This window comes from Macaca nemestrina, chromosome 5 (genome assembly GCF_043159975.1).
Source record: "Macaca nemestrina isolate mMacNem1 chromosome 5, mMacNem.hap1, whole genome shotgun sequence".
NCBI classification, from domain to species: Eukaryota; Metazoa; Chordata; class Mammalia; order Primates; family Cercopithecidae; genus Macaca; species Macaca nemestrina.
The window spans coordinates 71,667,874-71,680,868 of record NC_092129.1 but is presented as its reverse complement, the minus strand read 5'-3'; the positions used below and the strand labels follow the sequence as shown (position 1 = coordinate 71,680,868).

The 12,995-nt window shown below is 37.8% G+C and overlaps 1 protein-coding gene and 1 pseudogene across 15 annotated transcripts in view; both read left to right on the top strand.

The window, feature by feature from the left end:
- LOC105489042 (spectrin repeat containing nuclear envelope protein 1) overlaps positions 1–12,995 on the top strand; it is a 536,331-nt gene that overhangs the window by 99,355 nt on the left and 423,981 nt on the right. The gene's annotated exons all lie outside the window — the stretch shown is intronic.
- On the top strand, positions 9,357–12,305 carry LOC139363062 (M-phase phosphoprotein 6 pseudogene; annotated as a pseudogene).

The following is a 12,995-nucleotide window of genomic DNA, read 5'->3' as shown; positions in this document are numbered from 1 at the left end:
TGTTTGAACACTTGGTATGATATTTTCTTCTTAGGATAAACTTCTAGAAGTGGGTAGTCAACAGCTATGCACAATTATGATTTTAATATATTCTTTCTTTCTTTTTTTTTTTTTTTTTTGAGACGGAGTCTGGCTCTGTTGCCCAGGCTGGAGTGCAGTGGCCGGATCTCAGCTCACTGCAAGCTTCGCCTCCCGGGTTTACGCCATTCTCCTGCCTCAGCCTCCCGAGTAGCTGGGACTACAGGCGCCCGCCACCTCGCCTGGCTAGTTTTTGTATTTTTTAGTAGAGACGGGGTTTCACCGTGTTAGCCAGGATGGTCTCTCTCCTAACCTCCTGATCTGCCTGTCTCGGCCTCCCAAAATGCTGGGATTACAGGCTTGAGCCACCGCGCCCGGCCGATTTTAATATATTCTAAGATGTTCTAAGAATCCCCATTTCCTTGCACTATTAAAACATCCTTCAAAGTTTTTAACAGTTAGGGGTTGGAACCCAACCCTGGAATTATAGCAATGATGAGCTTGTTTCCCCTTTCATATTTGATGTTTCCTTGCATGGTAATCCTGGTATACAAAGCTGTATGCTTTGGAATGTTTTCAGATAAACTGACAACCAAACCATTTATAAGTTAAATTTACCATTTCCAAATATAGCTTTAATAATAGGTAGTGGCAGGTTTAAGAACTGGGGTGTTTAGTTGAGAAGAAAGGAAGTTGATCCTTCTCTCCTAAAATTCTTCAATCTTGGGAGCATTGGGAGCTGTTCAGAAGATGCTTATGAAGATAAATTTAGGGGCGCTTTTTAATAGGAAACTTTATTTTTGTGCTTGATTGCTTTGCTCAGTTGCAAATTAATACACTTTTGACTTATAATTAAATAAAATAAAGTATTTTACTGATGACATTTTTTCTAGTGTAACAACTCTTCGTAAATATTATGACAGCAGTATGAAGAAATAGTGTGCAAATAAGATTGCAATCTGTTTTTTTAAAATATGCTTTTATTATTTTTTCTTTTTTACATTTATTATTATAAGTAAAAATATGCTTTTCTTAAAACAAAAATCTTGTTATAAGCAAGAAAAATCCTAAGGATTTTCTGTGTTTGTGTTTTTATTCTATTTTTACTACACAAATGTTAGATCATTAAAGCTTGTGGGTATAATTATCGTTCTTTTTTGATGTTTATTATCAAATTGAAGTCTTAATGCTTCTCCAATTATGTAAAACATTGCAAATCACAAATTGTTGATATAACATTAAGAATTGGTGGGTTGTCGTTATTTCATACACCTGATAATTTCTTTCAGGAATGGGGCTCCATTGTTAGATATGAAACCTGTAATTTTCTCACTTTTCAAGAAGAAACCAGTATCTTTCTATTCTGTTAGCTCTGCTAATGAAAGAAGGTGGGGTATTTTATTAAATTAGCCCAATATTGATTTTTAGTGATCGTTTTTCAAAGTTAAGTTTCTGACTCACATTTAGCTTATCAGCACTTATTGATAAAACATGTTCCTAAATTCTTACCATGTGCCAATTACAGTGCCTTAGCAACTTTATCTCTTATGTATTTAATCCTCACACAAGAAAATGCATTAGTTTTATTATTTTATAGATTATGAACCAGAAGCTTAGAATTAATTAATAAGCTCATAGTCACATAGCAAGTAAAGGACAAAGACAGATTTCAATCCTATGACTCCTAAGCATGGACACTGTCGGTCAGCCCGGGCTGCTTTAATGAAATACCATAGACTGGATGGCTTAAACAGCAAACATTTGTTTCTCACACTTCTGGAGGCTGAAAGTCCAGGATCAAGGTGCCAGCAGATTCAGTTCTTGGTGAGGGCTGTCTTCCTGGGTTGCAGATGGATGGTGGCCTTCTTTCTGTGTCTTCTTCTTCTTCCTATAAGGACACTGATAAATCCTATTGTGGGGAGCCCAACCTCATGACCTCATCTAAACCTAATTACCTCCCAAAGACCCCACCTACAAAGATCATTGCACTGAGAGTTAAAGTTTCAACATGTAAATTTTGGGGGGACACAAACATTCAGTCCTTAACAGGGACCGATCATTGTGTTATCCTCCCATGCTTCATTTATTTATTTAGTTATTCATTCAGTAAATACTTACTAAACACCTGTTATGTGCTAGGGACTGTGGATACAGTGATGAACAAAGGCAGATACAGACTGTGCCATCATGGTACTGATTATCTAGCAGAGGAGAAAAACAATCACAAAGAAGTGTGTGTGGTGAGTTTATGACAGGGGACATGCAGGGTGACAAGTGAACACGTGACAAGCACAGCCAGCCACACAGGTAATCTGAAGAAGGGCATCAAGAGACTTTCAGAGGAGAAAACATTTAAGCTGGGCCTGAGAAAGGTCCTGGAGTTGGGTAGGTAAAGGAATGAATGCTTTCAAAAGTGGAGAGGTAGAAAGCATGGTACAGGAAAAGGAAGGAAAGCAGTTCAGAATATCTGAAAGTGTAGATTCCAGGTGTAACAGTCTGTCCTCATGCTGCTATAAGGACATACGTGAGACTGGGTGATTTATAAAGGAAAAAGGTTGAATTGACTGACAATTCCAAATGTCCGGGGAGGCCTCAGGAAACTTACAATCATGGCAGAAGCGGAAGCAAATGTGTCCTTCTTCACGTGGTAGCAGGAAGGAGACGTGCCAAGCAAAAGGGGAAAAGCCCCTTATAAAACCATCAGATCTCATGAGAACTCACTCACTATCGCAAGAACAGCATGAGGGTAATCTCCCTCATGATTCAGTTACCTCTCATCGGGACCCTCCCATGACATGTGAGGATTATGGGAACTACAATTCAAGATGAGATTTGGGTGGGGACACAGCCAAAACATATCACCAAGAACAGGGTGGCAACAGAGAAAACTGAGAACTGGTCAAAGGCCAGTCATTACAATAGTTTGGACATTGTGTTATGGGCAGTGGAAGACATGAAAGAATGTTAGGCAGGAGAATAAAGTGATCATTCTGACCCTGAATATATATCTCTCTCTCTCCTGAATTAGAGCAGGAACAAGAAAGACTGAAGACGGAGTGAACTTGCAGTAAGTCAGATGAGAGGTGAGGGCAGCTTGGACTAAAGTAGTGGTGGAGAAATGGAGAAAAGTGTATAGAATGAAAAGGTGTTTAGGAGTGGACTTGATAGAACTGAGTAATTAATTGGAATCTTGGAGGGGAAGGAATCAAGAATGACTTGTAGATTTCTGACTTGAGCAAATGATTAAGATTATTCACAGATATAGGGAATACAAGAGGCTTGGGGGAAAAGCTAGGAAATTCAGTTTAGAAGGAGAAATTAGTCGGTAAAGGTGAACTATTCGATTTGGCAGTTTGGAAGTCATTGGCTACCACTGGGAGTGGCCATGTTATAGTAGAAACTAGATTCTAGTGAGCAGATGAGTAAATGAGAGGTAAGGATGTTAGTACACTTAATATATATTACATGTTCATGAGATAGAGTATTAGCTGGTGCAGAACATTGGATTTGGTAAAAGTTTTAAAAAAGGGTGATCTTGAGCCTACATCTGTACAGAAGGGAATGAGCAAAAGCTTGTAGAGAAGGAGAGGCTGAAAAAGAAGGCAAGGCATGGAATTCTGAAGGAACAAGGCTCCCGAGGAGGTAGAATGAGAGAAGAAATCAAGAGCAGAGGTGGAGGGTGTAGGTTTGTTCCAGAGCAGAGATATCTCCCCTTCTCTGAGACTAGCATTGGGAATAGGAAAGTGGGTGTGGCTGTGCCTAACTTTGGGATAGGCAGAGAGACGAAGACAGAGGTGGCATGGACTTGAATTTGAAGGAATTCTCACCTGATGACCACAGATGTCTTAGGCCTAACAGCATAGTCCTTGCATAGGCAAAGAAGTTATGTTATGATGAATATATTTAAAATTTGACAGTTAAAAATGCTTCTTTCACATTTTAAAATTTATCTTTAAAAAATTCCTACGTTTTATATAAGATTCATAGACTGTTGTAGTTATTTAGTACTTCAGCCACCCAAATGGTACAATCTTAAAAAACCCTTTGTAAAAAGTCAGATTTTTAAATTAGACATATATAAGCAATCTTGATATTTATATTGACTTTTTCTATTATCAGATGCTTGCAGTTTCATATATTCTCTCATTTTATCAAATAGAATGGAATGTTATATTTTTATTTAAACACCCTTGATTCAATCTTTATGGTATTTGACTGTGAGATAAATAGATTGCTTGTCACTAAGCCCTTTGAGGAAAAATAGATCTCAAATAGCCATGTTTTAGTGTTTCTACAAATGGAGCTTCTTTCCAATATGCAATGAGCAGTCCTTTATCCTTCTGCCAGCCGTAAGTTTATGGAGCCATCAACAAAAGGCACTGAACATTTTAAATACTATCTTTGGGATGAACTCAGGCATGATACGAGCATCTTCTCACTTTTTAGAAAAACTGCAGGAAAAAAAAAATTTATAAAACATTATTTAGGTTCCCCATTAATTGCTGGGATTGCCATAACAAAGTACCACATACTGGGTGGCTTAAAAGGAGAAATTTGTTATCTCAGAGTTCCGGAGGCTCGAAGGCCAGGCTCCTTCTAAGTCTCTGGGTAGCTGCATCGTTTCAATCTCTGCATGTCTGTGTCCAAATTTCCCCACTGTATGAGGACACTAGTCATACTGGATTAGGACCCATGCTAATGACCTCATTTTTAACTTGATTACCTCTCTAAAGACTCTATTTCCAAATAAGGCCACATTCTGCAGCATTTTGGGGGGTTAAGATTTCAACATATCTCTGGTGAGTAGGCACAATTCAACCTATAACAGATTCCATTAAGAGCACATTTTGTTTTAATACCAAGTTAGATGCGTGCTGTCTTTCAAAAGGAACATTTTGGATTTTCCGTGTTTTTTCTAAAAAACAAAAATCCATGCTAATCGTGAATTTAAATGACATCTTTATAGTCATAAAATATCACTTTAGTGGTGGCTTTCATCTTCTTTAGTTGTCTTTCCACCAGCAGTGCTGAAAGATAATGTGGAAACATGTTCTGAATAGAATTTTACTCCCATCTGTTTCCTTGTACACACTTTGGTGAGACTATTAATGAGCTCAGACAGGAAGATAAAGAGGCAAAGAGGAAAAGGTAAATGCAGTAATTCACCCCTCAAATAATTTTTTAGTTGTTTTTCTCAAGCTACGATAAGTAGGTGAGATGATGGATATGTTAATTAGCTTGATTTAACCATTTCACATTGTATGCACATACCAAAAGATCATCTTGTATAACAAATAAATGCAATTTTTATTTGTCAACTATATCTTAATAAAGCTAGGGAAAAAAATAAACCCACTTTAATTTGTTAATCCTAAACATTCTAATGAATTAGTTATTTCCAAATATGTAATTGAAACATTGCAAAGGAAAATCCCCATTTCAAAATGAATAGCATTTGTTAATTCATTTATAGAATATATTAGTTTATGGATAACAAAGATCTAGATCTCACAAAGTTTATGCAGATTAATAAACATTTTGCTAATATTAATATTTGTCCAAGTTCCTTCTTTAGAAATATATTATTTTATTCATTTATTTATTTTTTTGACATGGAGTCTTGCTCTGTTGCCCAGGCTGGAGTGCAGTGGCATGGCCTGGGATCACTGCAACTTCTTCCTCCCGAGTTCAAGTGATTCTCCTGCCTCAGCCTCCTGAGTAGTTGGGATTACAGGTGCCCACAACCATGCCCAGCTAGTTTTTGTATTTTTAGTAAAGACGAGGTTTTACCATGTTGGCCAGGCTGGTCCTGAACTCCTGACCTCAAATAATTGACCCATCTCAGCCTCCCAAAATGCTGGGATTACAGGTGTAAGCCACCATGCCTAATCAGAAATATATTTTATTTATCATACATTTATTCAATAAATATTTTAAAATGCTGTTTAATAAGCTAGGGAATATTATAGGTGCTGAAAATGTAGCAGTGACCAAAACAGAAAAAAAAATAATAACCATTTCATTATGAAGTTTATATCTATTATAATGGGGGAGAGAGACAGTAAAGATCAAGAACCTCTTCTGCTGAACATAGACTGAAAAGAAGCAAGAGCAGAAGGAGGCAGATAAGTTAGAGGTTATCGAAGCCATCCAGCCAAGGTACTGGTGACTTTGAGTAAGATAGTAGCAGTGGAGGTGATGAGAGGTGGTTGGATACTGGAAGAATTTTGAAAATGAAGCCAACAAGATTTGTTGATGGATCAGATATTGAGTGTGAGCAAAAGAGAGGAGTCAAGGGTAACCCCAACTTGTACCAAATAAATAACTTGGAGAATATGCTTCTTTTATACTATATAGTAAAACAAACTTTATTTCATCTGAAAATTGTTAAGAGCTGAGTTTTCCAAGCAGATTTAGAGCTGAGCTGGAGGGCAGTTATTGCCTTTGGTATATTTTTTCAGAATTGAATTAAATAATCGAGGAAGTGGAAAGGATTATGCTATCTGTCACAGGAAATAAAAAAGAATGGGAATGACCTTCCCACCTTTGCTAAGCAGAAGTGGAAAATGATCACAATAGTGCTGTTATAAAGGGAGTGAAAGAGAAGCAGATTACACGTACAATTTTTAAATTACTACATCTTGTTTTGAAGATATTGGAAACATTCAATTAGATTTTCTGAATAAAATGACAAAAACTATTGGACATTAATTTTGTTTGACTACTGTCAGTGGTTTTAATCATGATTTACTTGATCTGGCCCAAGGACATGTTGGCATTCTGATACATTTTACTGTGAAAGGTTCTTTGCCAACCTTTGGGAAGGTCACTTGCTCCAAATCTGCTGGTTAGCCTCTTTTCCTTCCCACTCTTCTATATTGCTGTTGTTTAACTTGCTGTTTCTACCCAGAAGATGATCATCAGAGCATGCAAAAACTCCAGACTGGCCCTGGGATGGGAATCTTTCTCCATATACAATCTCTTAGCCTGTGAAATAATTCCTACCTGAAACTTATATAAACCAGAAGTAGTGGTTTATCTGGTTCTAGAAGTTATGGGTTGTTTTGTGCACAGAGGTTTCAAGGGTGCACAGAATGCACATGGAGAGTCAGCTCTTGCATTTGGACCTCCCTATATGCTCTGCAGAAGAAAATTTTGTCACTATATCAGGTCATGACTCTTCATCCTGTTGAGCAACGCTGACTGTGCTCAATATTGTGTGTGCCTCGACTGAAGTGAATACTTAACTGTGGCATGCGCTGTTCTAAGCATTTTCTGGTTCAGTTTTATTGGTATCACAAGGTGCCCAGCAATCATAAATATTAAGCCATAGGATATGTGTTTAGTATTTTAAAGTATAATGTAGCTTTTTTTGATGATAAAATGTTTTGAGAGCTCTTTTCCCAAGAGGAAAAAGCATTTACTAGAAGACTAAAAGTGATTATGGATGATGGCAAATGAGGACCTAGATGGTCCTGGCATGAGACAGGTGATTTTATCATTTTCTTTGTTAAATACTAAATTATTAATACTGAAAATCTACTTTATAGCTGCATGATATTGGTCAATAGGGATTCTAAGATTGCAGAAGGTTTGTAGAAATTTGTACCTCATAAAGTGATGACAGGCTAGTAATATTTCAAAGTAGGTTTTTATTCTTCCACAAAGCAGTCACTATGGAAAACGGTATGTCAATTCTTAAAAAAATAAAATAAAAATAGAATTAACATGTAGTTCAGCAATTCCACTTCGGGATGTATATCCAAAAGAATTGAAAGCAGGGTCTTGAGGAGACATTAATACTCATGCTCATAGTAGCATTAATCACAATAGCCAGAAAATGGAAACAACCCAGGTGTCCATTGATGGATAAATGGATAAAAAATATGTGGTATATACATATGATGAAATATAATTCAGCCATTTAAAAGGATGGAATTCTGACACCTGCTACAACACAGATGAACCTTGAAGACATAATACTAAGTGAAATAAGCCAGTCATGAAATGACAGATACTGTGTAATTCTACTTATAAGAGGTATCTGGAGTAGTCAAAATCATTGAAAAGAAAATAGAATGGTAGTTGCCAGGGGCTGAAGGGCAGAGGGAATGGCTAGTTGTTGTTTAACGGGTATAGATTTTCAATTTTGCAAAGTTAAAATGGTGGAGATCAGTTTTACAACAATGTGGAAATATTTAACACTACTGAACTGTATGCTTAAAATGGCTAACATGGTAAATTTTATATTATGTGTATTTTAGCACATTTAAAAATTAAAAAGTTAAACTACATTCAAAAGAGGGATGTCTCAATCCCCAGTAGATGCCTGAAGCCACAGATGGTACAGAACTTGATCACTGTCCACTAGAACACATTTCTGATCATGTCCTCTACCCACAAATGTAATGCCTTTTCCATTTTAACTAAGCACTTATCATTTACTCTGGCCATAACTTTTGTTAAGGTGTGACAGCCAATTTTCCTTTTTTACAGTTTCACAAATAAAAGATTTATTCTTACCATGGATCTTAGCAATCTCAGATTTTTTTTTTTCATTTTCTTATTGAGAACTTTCATCTTTTCACTTAAAGGAAGCACTTTACAGCATCTTGTCAGCATATCCAAATTGCCAGCATCACTACACTTGCACTTTGTGGTCATTGTTAAGTAAAATACGGATGACTTGAACACAGGCACTGTGATACCGCAGCAGTAAATGTGATAACCTAGACAACTATGAAGTGACAAGCAGGTGGGTCAGGTTGAGTAGACAGCATGAAAACCCCAGGCAAAGGGATGATTCATGTCCCAGACAGGGACAGTGTAAGATTTCATCACACGGCCGGGCACGGTGGCTCACACCCATAATGCCAGCACTTTGGGAGGCCAAGGCGGGTGGATCATGAGGTCAGGAGATCGAGACCATCCTGACTAATACAGTGAAACACCGTCTCTACTAAAAATACAAAAAAATTAGCCAGCGTGGTGGTGGGCACCTGTAGTTCCAGCTACTTGGGAGGCTGAGGCAGGAGAATGGTGTGAACCTGGGAGGTGGAGGTTGCAGTGAGCCAAGATTGCACCACTGCACTCCAGCCTGGGCAACAGAGCGAGACTCTGTCTCAAACAACAACAACAACAACAACAACAACAACAACAACAACAACAACAAAAGATTTCATCACACTATGCAGAACAGTGTGCAATTTAAAACTTATGAATTGTTTCTTTCTGGAATTTTGTTTAATATTTTCAGACTACAGTTGACCCTAGGTAATTGAAACTGCACATAAAGGGGGACTATTTTAGTAAAAAAAAAAAAAAAAAAAAAATACAGAGTGAGGTTTGTGGCCGGAGTGCGGCACTGGGCGGAAGCCACCATGGTGGCCGAGCGAAAGACAAAGCTGTCCAAGAATCTGCTGCGCGTGAAGTTTATGCAAAGGGGACTGGACTCAGAAACCAAGAAACAACTAGAAGAAGAAGAAAAGAAAATCATTAGTGAAGATCACTGGTACTTGGATTTGCCAGAGCTTAAAGAAAAAGAGAGTTTCATAATAGAAGAGCAGAGTTTCTTGCTATGTGAAGATCCTCTCTATGGAAGAATGTCATTCAGAGGATTTAATCCTGACGTTGAGAAATTGATGCTTCAGATGAATGCTAAGCACAAAGCAGAAGAAGTCGAAGATGAAACAGTGGAGCTTGATGTGTCAGATGAAGAGATGGCTAGAAGATATGAGACCTTGGTGGGGACAATTGGGAAAAAGTTTGCCAGAAAGAGAGACCATGCCAATTACGAAGAAGATGAAAATGGAGACATAAAACCGATTAAAGCAAAGAAGATGTTCTTAAAGCCCCAGGATTAAGATGGATGCCTTAAGCGATGGACCACAGGTGCTTGATGGAAGTCAGCAGCGCATCTGGAGCTCATCCCGATAGTGTCTCTATAGTTATTAATACTGTAACGTTTACTTTGTAAAGAGATGTATCATTTTGGAACCATGCTGTTTAAAAAAACAGATGTGTGATGGATGTTGTACATCCTTTGCTTCATGGTATTCATTCATAAATTTTTAGCCCCTGATCTACAAATGTATATGTTTTTACAGGGCTGCTTCCTAAAGTTTTTTTGACCTCGGGTTTATCGTAATACAGTTCTCCAGTCACTGACCTTGAATTGACTGATATAAATTACTGCCAATGTTTAAATTGCCCTTATGTTTATATTTAAATTATTATGTCAAGCCAATTCATACATACAGTTTGGAATCAAATATTCTAAGAATTTATTATATAAATTTATCAAGAATAAATATGCCTCTCCAGCCTTAAAAAAAAAATACAATTAGGTTAGGTTCTTCTGAAAATATGCACTTCTGGTTTACAGAACAAATTTACTTTTGGTCACTTACGTAAGTGGAAGTGGGGAGACACTAACATTTAAATTGTTACACTCAGAATAGTGTTTACACACTAAGAAATTAGACACATGTCAGTTTTGCCTCATTTTGTTGCAAGTAAATAAAATTAATTTTAGATGATTTAACCAAGAAGAAAGAGCTATTGAAAGGCTACTAGGTGTCTCAAAGTAAAAGAAGGAAAAGCCAACTGGGTAAGACGGACTTAACTCAGCAGGCCTGCGGTGCTCAGACTCTGTGCTCCTCAGAAGGGCCTGTCTTTAAGAATGGACTTGGCTGGCTTCTGGGAGACAACCTCTGAGCCCTCGGAATATTCTGCCCCAATAGCGTGGTTTTCTATGCCTGAGACCTTGAGCCACACTATATTTAGAGTGAACATCAGTTTTTGTGTGTCCTGGGGCCTTGGCCGTGCTGTACCACCTTGATCAGATCTTTTTATGTTAACAGTGTGATTTGGGTTAATAGCTTTTTTTGCTGGGGTTGAGGGTGTGGGAGAGAGCTGGAGCTGAGTAGCTGAGGTCAGTCACATGGATATTGCTTGCCTATGTCATAGACCCCCCCCCCAATAAAAACCCTGGACACTAAGACTTGGGGGAACTTCCCTGGTTGGGAACACTTCACATGGGTTGTCACATGTCATTGCTGGGAAAAATAAGTACATCCTCATGTGACTCCCCTGGGAAGGGAAAGATCACTCACCTCTGAAAGCCTGTGCATCGTTTCTTCTGGACTTCACTGCATGAATCTTTCTGCTTTGCTGATTATAATCTGTATCTTTTTGCTGTCATAATCTGTAACCATGAGTTCAGTAGCACTTCTGAGTTCTGAGTCCTTCTAGTGAATCATCAATCCTGAAAGTGTTCTTGGGAACCCCCAACACACTGACTAACCCAGTTGTGAGAAAGACAGAGTCAGAATGGCTCTTGGGACCTCAGCAGCATGACCTGATGACACTAGTTCCTAGGTCACTGCCATGGGACAATGTGACCCCAGACATCTTCTGGACCCAAGAGTATCATGGGCCCAGCTCAGGTCACTCACATAACAAGATAGAGTGTCGCACAATTGTGACCACTGGGGGACATTGAGACACAGATGTGACTTGAGCTGGCTTGTGTCCATGCCAGTATATGTTACATATGTTGGTACATATGATGCTTCTCTTAATTACTTTTTTAGTCTTTCTTAAATCCACATTTAGAAGTTAATAAAGTTAGTGTTTCTAGTAGAGTAGCAGGCACTTCAGCTGATCAGTCAATACTTTTTCTATTGATAATAAATACAGATTACATTTATGAGTTTGTGTATTATTCAGGAAAAATTAACGTTAATACCATCGTTTTTATACTAAGCTTCCTGTCTAACAAGGTGACTCAAAGTATAAAATCCTGGGCTCTAATCCCAGTCACTTAATGTCTCTGAGATTCAGATTCTTTGCTTTTCAAGAGAGGGTGGTGTTCCCGTAGGTAGTGGCTGTGAATATTAAATAAGATAGCAGGTAGGAGTCCACATAATAGTGCTCAGCACATTTAGATGTTTAACAATATTTTATTCATTTTTTTCTTCTCTTCCTATTTTATTATCTTCCCCCTTTTATCCTTACTTAAACACCTACTAAATTTGAATAATATCTAAGCCATAGAAATATCTACTGAATATTGGAATTCATATGTTATATGTAGTCTATACTAGGACTGTTTTGTCATAATTCCTTTATGCACCAACATTTTTATTTCATATATAATATTTAAACGTGAGAACTTCTGAAATTTTTGTTTCGTACTGTATTAGTCCATTTTCACACTGCTATAAAGATATACCCAAGACTGGGTAATATATAAGGAAAGAGGTTTAATTGACTCACAGTTCCACATGGCTCAGGAAACTTACAATTGTGGCAGAAAGCAAAGAGGAAACAGACATCTTCTTCACAAGGCGGCAGGAGGGAAGTGAAGTGAGAGCACAGGAAAAACATGCCCCTTTAAAAACCATCAGATCTTGTGAGAATTCACTCACTGTCTCGAGAACCCATAGGGGAAGCCACCCTCATAATCCAATTCACCTCCCACCACGTTCCTCCTTTGGCATGTGGGGATCATGGGAATTATAATTCGAGATGAGATTTGGGTGGTGGGGACACAGAGCTAAACTGTATCACATACCAAATAGTTATTTTGAGTACAATTTTTTCATCAAATTATTCTCTTAATCTTTTTCACCTTCAGAATGTAATTGTTTCTCAGGACATAAAATTGACATGCAGCACAGCAAACATAGCTATCCTCTCATGAATAAAAATATGAAACAGATGGCGGATCAGTGTTTATACATCCTAATGTTAAATACATCCTGATACCTATAGACTGGTAAAGAGACACACACATACACAATGTTAGAGAATGAATTATTTTCCCAAAATATAGGAAATGATCAGTAAAAGTTACATCAAAGATGACTGTGCCTCCCTACATTTCATAAGGTTCAGGAAGAAATATTTGCTCTCCATTAAGTCCTAAGAGAAGGGAATGAATCGCATTACATATTATCAAGGGGGCTCCTGTG